Source organism: Dermacentor albipictus, unplaced genomic scaffold (assembly GCF_038994185.2).
Source record: "Dermacentor albipictus isolate Rhodes 1998 colony unplaced genomic scaffold, USDA_Dalb.pri_finalv2 scaffold_34, whole genome shotgun sequence".
Taxonomy (NCBI): domain Eukaryota; kingdom Metazoa; phylum Arthropoda; class Arachnida; order Ixodida; family Ixodidae; genus Dermacentor; species Dermacentor albipictus.
The window spans coordinates 1,476,262-1,489,134 of NW_027225588.1; positions in this window are offsets into that span (position 1 = coordinate 1,476,262).

Sequence of the window (12,873 nt, forward strand, 5' to 3'; positions counted from 1 at the left end):
TACGGTGCACAGATAATAATATAACTCTCAAAAAGAGTAACTGCAGCTTGGAGATTCGGCACCTAAAGAATCCCAAGAAGTGATGCTTTTAGAGTTGTGGATAGAACACAATACAAGAGCAAACCAGACTCTAAAAGCTCTAAAGACTTCGGTCAAATAAATCACAAGAATGAGAAGTGTTTTGCAGGACGGAAGAGGATTAAGCGAATCACACGCAATAAGACTACTTCAAGATTTTACAATAAGCAGTATTACCCACAGCCACCCGTATCAATAATTTAACCGTAAAGAGATAGAGCAGGCAGGCACCCTAATACGCATGGCGTATAAGACCGCCCTAGATCTACCAGAAATTCCCCCGGCCCTTTTTGTATGCCTTGTATATTGGGGGCTCGTGCACTTCTCAAGTGAATTGATTTTCACTTTTCGCTAGAGCATTCCCGCATTGTGATGATGCAAATAAATTTCAACTTCAACTTCAACAACTGGGGACATCCACGGAGAGACTCGATCCTCTCGGGGTGTAGAACACCTTTGAAGAATACAAAGTAATAATAATGCTGTCATAACAAGAACGCCTAAATATGTCACAGGCGGGCAGGAGGCTGCTAGAGGAGTTGGGATACCCAATCAACCCACAATACTGCAGCAGCGAACTGGTAGGCTTACCGAGTTAGATGCGAGTAAGACAAAATCTCGCCCATCTCCCTAAAAGTGAACCAAAAATTTCATGAAAGCAGGCGTAAATCCTTGACCCAACAATTAGAAAAGCAATTCGACAATAACCCCGACACTATATAAAGAGACGGAAGCCCAAGAAGCGTGACAACAGCTTCGGTCAGCCCAGCCTGCACCAGAACAGCGGATGCGGCTGCAGTAGCTCTGGCGATAAAGACAAGGGAGGGAGAAGACAGGCCCGCCTACGTCCTCACGGACTCCCAGACGGCCTGCCGACTCTTCCTCCACGGAAGAATCCCCAGGATCGCCCTTGACATCTTGGGCGATATACTAAGACAAAGAAATCACATTGTATAGGGTCCAGGGCATGTTTGTGCCACAGGCAACGCAGGGGGCAGATGCTCTTGTTCGCGAGACTTCAGTCAGGGCAAGGAAGGACACCCCAATCGAAAACAAAAATCAAATACAGTGAACTCTTGTTAAGACAAACTCGCTTAAGCCGAATTCTCACATATAACGAACAACATGGAAATGGTTGTCTGCTTTTCCCTAGGTTCAATGCAAAAAATCCGCTTAAGACGAACCTCATCAGATGTGCTCTTCGGATAAGACAAAAATTCGTAGTGGCCGCCACCGCTACCGATACTGGAGGCTAGGGTGCCTCGATAAGCCGCGCCTGGGGGCGCGCGCATCAAGACACCCTACTATAGGCCTGTGGCGCACATCACCCGTGGACAGGAGCGAAAACCAGCGGAGGAAACAAAGAGACAGCGGCGTTTCACTTCGTGAAAGCAGGTGATGCGCATGCGTATGAGTGCTATAGCGCATACACAGCTATTGGCCGTCGGTGCACCTAGACTGTCCGCATCGCAGATCGTATTCAAAGCAGGGCTCGCGCGGCCGCGCCATCATACGCAGAAGCCGCCGGAGTAGAACGCCCCCTTGTAAACATTCGCTTACTAACTGAATTAACAAGCATGGTGTCAGAGCGCAAAGGCAAACATGAACACACCACACTCGATAACTGCGGAAGCTCTCTATGAAAACACTGGCTGGAGGAATCGCGGCGGCAGCAGCGAGCGAAGTTACCTTCGCGCTGTCTATCGCTTCAACGCAAACTGAGCGGCGAGAATTCAGCGCACGCGGCGCTACGAGCCATCGGCCCACCTAGACAGGCCCCAAAGCCAGATCGAGTTAAACAAAATCTATGGGCACCTTGCTGAGCTAAACTGCGATAGGCGAAAGCCTATCTCTGACCGCCTCGGTTGCTGTTGTGTGAACTGTTCTGCGAACAGACGCCGCCCTGGCCGCGAGCATGGCATGCAATCACAGCCATATGGATGCAAGGTTTGTCGCCGATGTGTGCGCACCCCCAAGCGCATGTCCACGCTCTCCCACGCGCCCACTCGCACAGCGCTATCGGCATGGCGCCTCCTCTCCTTTCTCCCCTCGCCGGTGATCACCGCTTTCCTGCGTCCACCACAGACTGCGCCCGGACACTCATGAGCCACTAAAGGCAATTACGGCCTAATATTGGCCTCGAGCTCCACCACTGGAAAAGCTGGCGCCACCGTCGGCGTGACGTGCTAGGAGGGATCACGTGGACATAGCGGCCGCGTCGGCTGCTTCGGGCGCGCCGAAGCGAGCTGAAAACGAATTTAAATTCCCTCGTACGCTGCGGTCCTCATTTAGTGGCGAAATTTTCCCGCTTCGAATGTCTCCTTTACAACGCTTGAAAGCACTACAATAGGTAGTGGCTGCCTTTGAAGGACACCACAGACTGCGCCCGGACACTCATGAGCCACTAAAGGCAATTACGGCTTAATATTGGCCTCGAGCTCCACCACTGGAAAAGCTGGCGCCACCGTCGGCGTGACGTGCTAGGAGGGATCACGTGGACATAGCGGCCGCGTCGGCTGCTTCGGGCGCGCCGAAGCGAGCTGAAAACGAATTTAAATTCCCTCGTACGCTGCGGTCCTCATTTAGTGGCGAAAATTTCCCGCTTCGAATGTCTCCTTTACAACGCTTGAAAGCACTACAATAGGTAGTGGCTGCCTTTGAAGGCGCGCAACATGGTAGGCTACTGTTCGGTGCCGCAGGGCCGGACGCACGTAGCGGAGGCCGGTGTCAGCCTTATTCACACGTAGCCGCAGGACAAGAAGCTGCGTGAAGCTTGGATCGCGAAACGTAAAACCGGAAAACAGTCATCGGCTACAACTCGGGTATGCAGCAAGCACAGACGCGAGGAAGATTTCTGCTACGGCGCCCGGTCTGCAATGTTCTGAAAGCGCGCACTGAGACGCTCGCCCGAGTCCGCTGCCCGACTAATGTCATGACGGTTTGGTCTATGAACTTGTCGATGCTGTAGATACTGGCAAGTTCAGTGGAGTGGAAAGGCAGCGGTAAGAAGCACATATAAAACAAGCATGGCATATGGTCATGTTTGTGTTATGAATTAATGCACTGGATTACAAAAAAAGGAGCAGCGGGAAATTGCACCCTGAGGACACCGATAAACATACAGTGCGACGCAACTCGAGAAATAGTACTGAAACGTCAAAGAATTTAGAAAAAAAGAAAGATTGAATCGTCGCGACGGTACATCACAGGCGTCGAAGTCTCTGCAATGAAATTATTTTTGCACAGCTCTGATAGCACCCACGCAACAATGGTTGCTTGTATATTGTCAAATGCTCATATTCTGCGACCTAAAGCTCATGGCACGGTGCGAAAACGCGCGCGCGGAGAAAGCGAAACAGTGCGCGGACAAGCATGCAGACGCGCAGTAGGTCGCTGCGAATCTGCGCGATCGCTGCATTGAGTCTTCGTTCTATTACGCTCCATTTAGTTATACAAACGCTATAAGAACATATTTCACATAGTTTGCTCTCAGCGTTTATCTACCTTTCACGCAAGAAGCCGGTTCGGGAGACTCCATGGCTGCGACCGCGCGCAGTGGCGTTCAATGTACTACGTATTCGGTAAAGAGGTAGCGTCTGTAAACGATTGTGTGCTTTCAGTTTGCCCAAGATTATTATTTAGACAGTAAGAAACTTTTCTTGTTTCGAAAGTACTTACAGAAATGTCCGGGAGAGCTCGCGCGTGGTGTTTTCAGTGAGCGCTGACAGCAAAACCTATGAGGAGCGCGCCACGTGATCCCTCATACTACGCCAGCGAGGCGCTTCCGATAGAGGGCGACTCCGTAACTCCTCGCCGCCAATAGCCCGCGCGACCTCGCCCGGCCGAAGTACAACATGACGGAAGCGCGACAGAAAACGGCGCTCTTTCCCCCTTTCCTCCTTTGCATGCGCGAAATTAAGCCGTAATCGTAGGCTCAGCATGGCTCGCTTTCACTCGCACGCGCAGCGTACGGCGCGCGAGGACGATGTTATCACGAGACGAACCCGGTACGTCCGTATGGAAAAGGAAACCTGTAGCAACTGCCAGAGGAGGTCAAACCAGCGCTCCTCCGCCTACCTTGCTTCCTCCGCGACGCTTCGCCTCGTTTCTCCTTCCCCGCTTTGCGCAACGCCACCTAGACTTTCCTCTAGGTCGCGTTGCTTTGCCGCGCGCTCAGCGCGCTCCTTAGTAATTTCTCTAGCTCGGAGCCTGCGCCGATGACCTGTGAGGCGGCAGATGTCTGCTTTAACTGGGTAGTGAACTTTTTCCAGCAGCACGAAGGCACAGAAAGATATTTAAGGCCATTAGGTCAGATCATACCGTTTGTGGCTGCTCACCGATTTGCACAGACGCGCCAAACATACATCACGGACAGGATAAAACCAAGCAAGAGTAGCACTTGAAACCCGTTTTCTAATAAGTTCAGCTAAATAAATGCTTTTTGTGTCATTTTCCCCCCGTTTTAAGCCTACTTCATTTACCATTTTGATATATGATATTTGTATGCACCTGGTCTTGTTGCAAATTACTCTGATAAGACGAACAAAGTTTCATGGTCCCTTCGAGTTCGTCTTAAAGGGAGTCTGCTCTACTACCGTACGATGTCCTAGAACATCAACGTCGTTCATGCCAAGAACTCGTCACTCCAATCCCGCCATTAACATTGGAAGAGGTTCACCTATACAGAAAAATTCCCAGGTGACCTTAGCTATCGTGCAAGAGACACGAAGGCGAACGTCTTGTAAAGACGATTGTAAATTACCTTACTCCATCTTAATACACCCTAATGCTCCATCCACCTTATACTGCAATACACCTTAATGCAACTTAATTCATCTTAATCCACTTAATGCACCCTAATTCACCTTAATCATCCTAATACATCCTAATCCACCTTAATTGAATCAGCAGTCAATCATTACCTTCGCTAATTATTCATCTCTTGTACACGGCTGGACATGCTTTGGTTCGCTTCTGGCCTTCGTTGGGTAACGAGATATTTCTGTACCTCACAACGCGACCTTGAAACATTGAAATATAAGGCCTTCGCCTTGAAATTCCCAGGTGTCCTTAACAATCGCTTAACAGACGCGAAGACGAAAACCTTGTAAAACCTTCTGTAACGCAGCTTAATCCCCCTTAATCCGCCATAATGCGTTTTAGTCCACCTTAATCCAATCACTGATCAATGATGAATTAACTTTTCTAATCATTATTCCTCTCTAATACACTGCTGGGCATGCGTTGGTTCGCTTCCGGCTTTTCTTGGGTCACGTGATATAATCTGTACCTCACAAAGCGACCTTGAAACAGAGATTTAAGGCGAAATTCAAACATCTACCAACATCTGAGGCGGCATGCCAACTGACCAACAGGATATGCCAGTCAATGCACCTGGTGTGTGGGGAGGCCATCTGGGCCCCATGTGACATGGAAGTCAAAAGCAGGGACCCAAAATTCAAATTCGCACCAATGAGCACAACATTCATTTAAGGAGCCATCCCCGCCCGCACTGACCGGGACTCAATTGTGACTTCTCGACCAGGCCCGGTTCGTGGTAGTGGCCATTGGAGACCTGGAGTGAGGACCGACACTCCGGCCTCCATAACCCTATTTATCTGAAACAAAGTTATTTCTCTGCCTCTCTCTCATGGTGCTTAGCGACGTCTGTGTGACCAGGGAACACTTCTGGCGGAAGGAAAAATAACGACGTCATATCCGCTAAAAACAAAAGTAACGTCATCTTTGTTTTCAAGGCGCAAACTTAGGGCCTGCAGTTAATTAGAGATTTATTTTCAAATGCCCCGCAATTTGACTCGATGGGCGTTCCGAGCTTTCAGCGTGGAAAGGTGGTGTCGAAAGATGGGTGTGGAAATCACACACATGCACGGACATCGTTTCCTCGCAGGCCGACGAAAGCTTTGGGTGCGAGCTCTGGCATCATCCTCGGACGCCAAGCCCGTCGGCCAGCGGAGATGCACGAAAACAGCTAGATAAAAGAATAATCTGGTGGTCGTAACTCGCTACTTTTAACTGAACACGTTAAGAAGCGTTGAAACCACCCACGCCAACAGAATTGAGGCACTCGTTGACAAGCAAAACACCATAACGTGTGAGGGAGGCGTATTGTAAAGGCCACCTAATTGTCCGACGTAGCGTTGACGCGCGTGCACGCTTGGCATGGCGACGCCACCCCAGCAAAACCGCCGCACTATATTACCGGCGAGAATTTCGAGTGGCGCCCTCTAGCGAGTGACATCATGGCCAGGACCCCGCTCGCTGCGGCTCGCTCGGCTGCCGCGCGCGCTCGTTCCCTTCTTGGAGTATGGGCACAGAGCACCTGTACTACAAACTTAGAGAAAGGAAACTGTACAGTGCAACGGAAATAAAAGTAGCGGTGGCGTTGTAAACGAAAGTATGCGACCGAGAGATGGCTCTGGCAAAATCGGAACTAATATCATCATCATCATTATTACGTAGTGAGCAATATGGTCGCTACGGTCGCGGCTGGTGGGGTTTGATGCGCTGCTTGCTCGCTGGTTTTGGTGTTCGTTTGTACGGTATTCTAAGATGACTACCGATACCTTTATTATATCGCCAGGTGACCGAGAGGCCTCACTTGGCAAAAGAACACGTCAGACAAGGAAGCTTACATTGTTTATTGGCAACTTTCACAGACGGTGGCGCAGTTGTGCGGCGGCAGCCGGAAACAAGCGAAAGATTATACTTGCCGTTGACTGCCGCCCGTTCTTGTAGCGTATTGGTGTTTACAGTTTTCCTTCACTCTTGGTTAATGTTTAAACACGTTCAAAGCTGCCGTGGGATCCTGACGGACACTTAACGTACTCAGAATGAGCAAACATAGAAGTAACCATATTTGCTGTGTAACGCAATGCAAAAATTATGCGGTAAGTGATGTGAGCCTTCACTTATTCCCAACGACTGCGTCCATGAAGAAATCAATCAATCAATCAAATCTTTATTCCCAACGACAGTTCGAGGTCCCTTAGCCGAAAAGTGGTAATAACACCACTTGAAAATGCCTAAAGGCCCACGTGCATGACAGCGTGACAGACATGAATTATTAAGCGGCGGATTCGCAAAGCTGTCACAGAAGCGATGAAGGTTTGCAGTGCGCACTTCATGCCGGATGACTTTTTTGGAATACGACAGGTGAGTGACGATTCCGAGCATTTGCAATCGCGAATTTCGCGAAAATCGCGAAACCTGCATAAAGACGCCGGAACAGCACTATATTATGTGCAGGGAAAGAAATATTACACAATCATAACTCAATTGTGTTGTAGGATGATTGATGACTGCGTTTTTGTCACTCATGCCTTCGCGGCTGCGTTGGAGCGCGAACATTCTCCGTAAAGCCTTGTACCTGCTTCAAAATTTCTTTTTCTCGAACGCACCGCTCATGCGTTCGTGCTCTGCAACACCGGCTTGGCATTCCACCATTTTTGAACAGAGAGATGAGTTTCTCATTTGTGCATAGAAGCAAAGTGACACAGGCGTAAAGGGACCTGGAGCTCGTGCTTGTCGTCGTCTGCCACTTCACTTCGATGCGCGACTGCAACGCGTGCACAGGCCTGCATGACTGCACTCGTAAGGTAACAAAAAATAGACCAACAAATGTCAAACTATTTTGCAGTGTTCGCGTAGCGAACCCTCAGCTCATTTACGTGTATCTGACAGTTTATTTTATAAATATAGCCGGAAGAATGAAGCGAGCACTGCCGCGAAATGGTAAATATCGGCTATGTATCACTTGATCTGTGTAGGCAAGACGCAGTAGGACTGACGCAGGCTGTAAAACCATTGCAAGGCTGTAGCTTGTACAGCATGGATAACGCGCAATAACTAAATTACAAGTGTGAACGGTTATCGTATTAGCTCGCAAAAGCGGTCAGATAGGGGTTTTTGTTTACTTCTCGTGTTCAACATCCAGCTTTGCGAACACAGGCAGGGATAACTATACAAAAAAAATTTCGTTCACAAAACGGTGCTTCAGGGCTGCTTGTCACGCCGTCGATGCAACGAACTTGGGTCGCGCAACCCCAGGATGATTTTTTTTTCTCGACACGGTGGCTTATTCAGGCGGTCGAAGTAACTACTTTCAGGGCGCACCACACCGTCTAAAAGGTAATGGTGCCCGTTCAAAGTGGTCGAATTAATAGAATAGCAAAGAGAAAGCATGCTCCTTTATAACGTCTTCGCGGTAAAACTGAAACCACAGCTCCGGTAGTTTGCTTCGAACCAGCAAAGTTTGTATGCACAGGTCTTCAACAGTCACGGACGTCGATGTGCACACTTTTATGCCGCAGCACACAAGATGACCAGGGTTTAGGACTTCCTCGCCTTCAAGCAAGCATGGAAAAATTAAAAATTAAATTAAGGGGTTTTACGTGCCAATACCACTTCCTGATTATGAGGCACGCCGTAGTGGAGGACTCCGGAAATTTGGACCACCTGGGGTTCTTTAACGTGCCTTTAAATGTATGTACACGGGTGTTTTCGCCCCCATCGTAATGCGGCCGCCGTGGCCGGGTTTCGATTCCGCGACCTCGTGCTCAACAGCCTAACACCATAGCCACTGAGCAACCACGGCGCGTAAGCAAGCATGGAACACTGCGTTCTGCTTGCCGAATGCGAGCCATTACGCAGGTTAACGACAGCGGGCGTGTAAACTGACGAGACATTTTAACATGACGACGCGAAAGAACATGTCACTGAGCAAGACGATCGCAGCACTGCACCGACTGCTCTAGTTCTTAGTCTCCCGGACAGCCATGTTGTATTTGCGTTGTCGCCACTTATAGGGCGTGAAAGTTGGGAAATGTCAATCGTGAATGAAGCAATACATGCCCACAATTTTCGTACAGGTCAGGTGGGGTTTAGTGCTGTCAGTCACTGAGTTTACAACATCATCATCATCAGCCTGGTTACGCCCACTGCAGGGCAAAGGCCTCTCCCTTACTTTTCCAACGACCCCGCTCATGTACTAATTATGGCTATGTTGTGCCTGCAAACTCCTTGATCTCATCCACCCACCTAACTTTCTGCCGCCCCCTGCTACGCTTCCCTTCCCTAGGAATCCAGTCCGTAACCCTTAATGACCATCGGTTATCTTCCCTCTTCATTACATGTCCTGCCCATGCCCATTTCTAGTTCTTGGTTTCAACTGAGATGTCATTAACCGCGTTTGTTCCCTCACCCAATCTGCTCTTTTCTTATCCCTTAACGTTACACCCATCCTTCTTATTTAAATAGCTCGTTGCGTCGTCCTCAATTTAAGTAGAACCCTTTTCTTAAGCCTCCAGGTTTCTGCCCCATTCGTGAGTGCTGGTAAGACACAGCTGTTATACACTTTTCTCTTGAGGGATAATGGCAACCTGCTGTTCATGATCTGAGAATGCCTGCCAAACGCACCACAGCCCATTCTTATTCTTCTGGTTATTTCAGTTTCATGATCCGCATCCGCGGTCACTACCTGCCCTAAGTTGATGTATTCCCGTACCACTTCCAGTGCCTCGCTTCCTGTAGTAAACTGCTCTTCTCTTCCAAGACTGTTAAACATTACTTTAGTTTTCTGCAGATTAATTTTTAGACCCACTCTTCTGCTTTGCCTCTCCAGGTCAGTGAGCATGCATTGCAATTGGTCCCCTGAGTTGCTAAGCAAGGCAAGATCATCAGCGAATAGCAAGTTACTAAGGTATTCTCCGTTAACTCTTATCCCAAATTCTTCCCAATCCAGGTCTCTGAATACCTATCGTAAACACGCTGTGAATAACATTGGAGAGATCATATCTCCCTGCCTGACGCCTTTCTTTATTGGGATTTGTTGCTTGCTTTATGGAGGACTACGGTGGCTGTGGAGCCGCTATTGATATCTTTCAGTATATTTACATACGGTTTGTCTACACCCTGTTTCCGTAATGCCTCCATGACTGCTGAGGTTTCGACTGAATCAAATGCTTTCTCGTGATCAATGAAGGCTATATATAAGGGTTGGTTATATTCCGCACATTTCTCCATCACCTGATTGATAGTGTGTATATGGTCTATTGTTGAGTAGCTTTTACGGAATCCTGCCTGGTCCTTTGGTTGGCGGAAGTGTAAAGTGTTCCTGATTCTATTTGTGATTACCTTGGTAAATACTTTGTAGGCAATGGACAGTGCGCTGATCAGTCTATAATATTTCAAGTCTTAAGTCTTCAAGTCTTAAAATTTAGGATTATGTTAGCGTTCTTCCAAGATTTGGGCACGCTCGAGGTCATGAGGCATTGCGTACACAGGGTGACCAGTTTTTATAGAACAATCTTCCAACCATCCTTCAACAAATCTGCTGTTACCTGATCCTCCCAAGCTGCCTTCCCCCTTTGCATAGCTGGTGCAGTGGTGGCATAGAGGTAGAGTATCCGCCTCGCGTACAAGGGGGCCATGGTTCGAATCCCCGTGCCGCGCAATTTTCCACCAGAATAAAAAAAATCTGCGTGTTGATAAAATTGCGCAATAAGGCCTGGAGTGCGGCCTGATCCCGGTGACAAGAACCGTTGACGCACTCCCTCACCAGAGCAGGATTGGCCACACTGGTGCTATACTTGGCCACAACCTCCTATATGAATACAACAATCAAACCCCGGCCCTCAGTCCCCAGTGGCTGCGAACCAACTGAACACGGCGGCGGTCAGACCTGCAACGCATCAGAGGTTGCTAAGAATGCCTGGCTCCGAACTGGCCGCCATTGCAATCTGAACCTGGCAACATTTAACGCTAGAACATTATCTAGAGAGGCGAGTCTAGAAGTGCTGTTGGAGGAATTAGAGGGCAGTAAATGGGATATAATAGTGCTCAGCCAAGTTAGGAGGACAAAAGAAGCATATACAGTGCTGAAAAGCGGGCACGTTCTGTGCTACCGGGTTATAGCGGAAAGACGAGTACTAGGAGTCGGATTCCAGATAAATAAGGATATAGCTGGTAACATACATGAATTCTATAGCATTAACGAGAGGGTGGCAGGTCTTCTTGCGAAACTTAATGAGAGGTGCAAATTGAAGGTCGCACAGGGGTACGCCCCTACATCCACTCATGATGACCAGGAAGTCGAAAGCTTCCTTGAAGACGTGGAATCGGCGATGGGTAAAGTCAAAACAAAATACACTGTACTGATGGGCGACTTCAATGCCAGGGTAGGCAAGAAGCAGGCTGGAGACAAGTCGGTGGGGGAATATGGCATGGGCTCTAGAAATAGCAGAGCAGAGTTATTAGTAGAGTTTGCAGAACAAAATAATACGAGGATAATGAATACCTTCTTCCACAAGCGGGATAGCCGAAACTGGACATGGAGGAGCCCGAATGGCGAGACTAGAAATGAAATAGACCTTATACTCTGCGCTAACCCTGGCATCATACAAGACGTGGACGTGCTCGGCAAGGTGCGCTGCAGTTACCATAGGATGGTAAGAACTCGAATTAGCCTAGACCTGAGGAAGGAACGGAAGAAACTGGTACATAAGAAGCCGATCAATGAGTTAGCTGTAAGAGGGAAAATAGAGGAATTCCGGATCAACTACAGAACAGGTATTCGGCTATAACTCAGGAAGAGGACCTTAGTGCTGAAGATGTGAACGATAATCTTATGGACATAATGAAGGAGTGTGCAGTACAAGTCGGCGGTAACTCCGTTAGACAGGATACCACTAAGCTATCGCAGGAGACGAAAGATCTTTTCAAGAAACGCCAATGTATGAAAGCCTCTAACGCTACAGCTAGGAGAGAACTGGCAGAACTTTCTTAATAAACAAGCGTAAGACAGCTGACGTAAGGAAGTGTAATATGGATAGAATTGAACATGCTCTCAGGAACGGAGGAAGCCTAAAACAGTGAAGAAATTAGGAATAGGCAAGAATCAGATGTATGCGTTAAGAACCAAAGCCGGCAATATCATTGCGAATATGGATGAGGTAGTTCAAGTGGCTGAGGAGCTCTATAGAGATTTATACAGTACCAGTGGCACCCACAACGATAATGGAAGAGAGAATAGTCTAGAGGAATTTGAAATCCCACAAGTAACGTCAGAAGAAGTAGGAAAGCCTTGGATCCCACTCACTTTAGTTTTATTACTTCACTTCAACTGGTACAAAATAACTTTTCTCGTTTCATTCTCTCTAATTATAACCGTACCGCGAGTATAATCTGCATGAAACTAACCAGCACTTATTCACCTAGGTAATCGCCGCAGTCGCCATGTTTCGCTATTTCATAAAATTTTCCTTCATACCACACTTAATGACATTATACTGCGGTCTCAAGTACATTTCAAACTGTATCGATCATTCTTGCTACACGAAGTCTTTCAATCTCTCATCCCCCGTACATCTCAGGAAAGGAAGCACCTTTTCTCAAGTATCGTAGCTATCACCGATAGCAAACTTTTTTTGCAAAAGATTAGCTAACATAGTATAACCAGGAGAATAATTGTTTTACCAGAACTCACAACTGTTGTTCGTTTGTTTTACTCTGATGCTTTGTAACCGCTATCCTCTTTAATGGCATATGGCCCTGAGCGTACTTTAAATAAAAAATTGAATAATAAAGTGAAGAGAGACTGCCACAGTTTCAGTGAACATGAAGCCCCATTTCCTCAAAATTGCATTGAGCGGTTTTGAAGGCTTCAAAATTCTTTGCAGTTTCATGTAACAAATTAACGCTATCAGGGGGCATGTCATGCTTGGTGGTAATGGCCGTCAATCTGATTTGCAAATAGCAGATGGCAGAGTTTGTGAATTA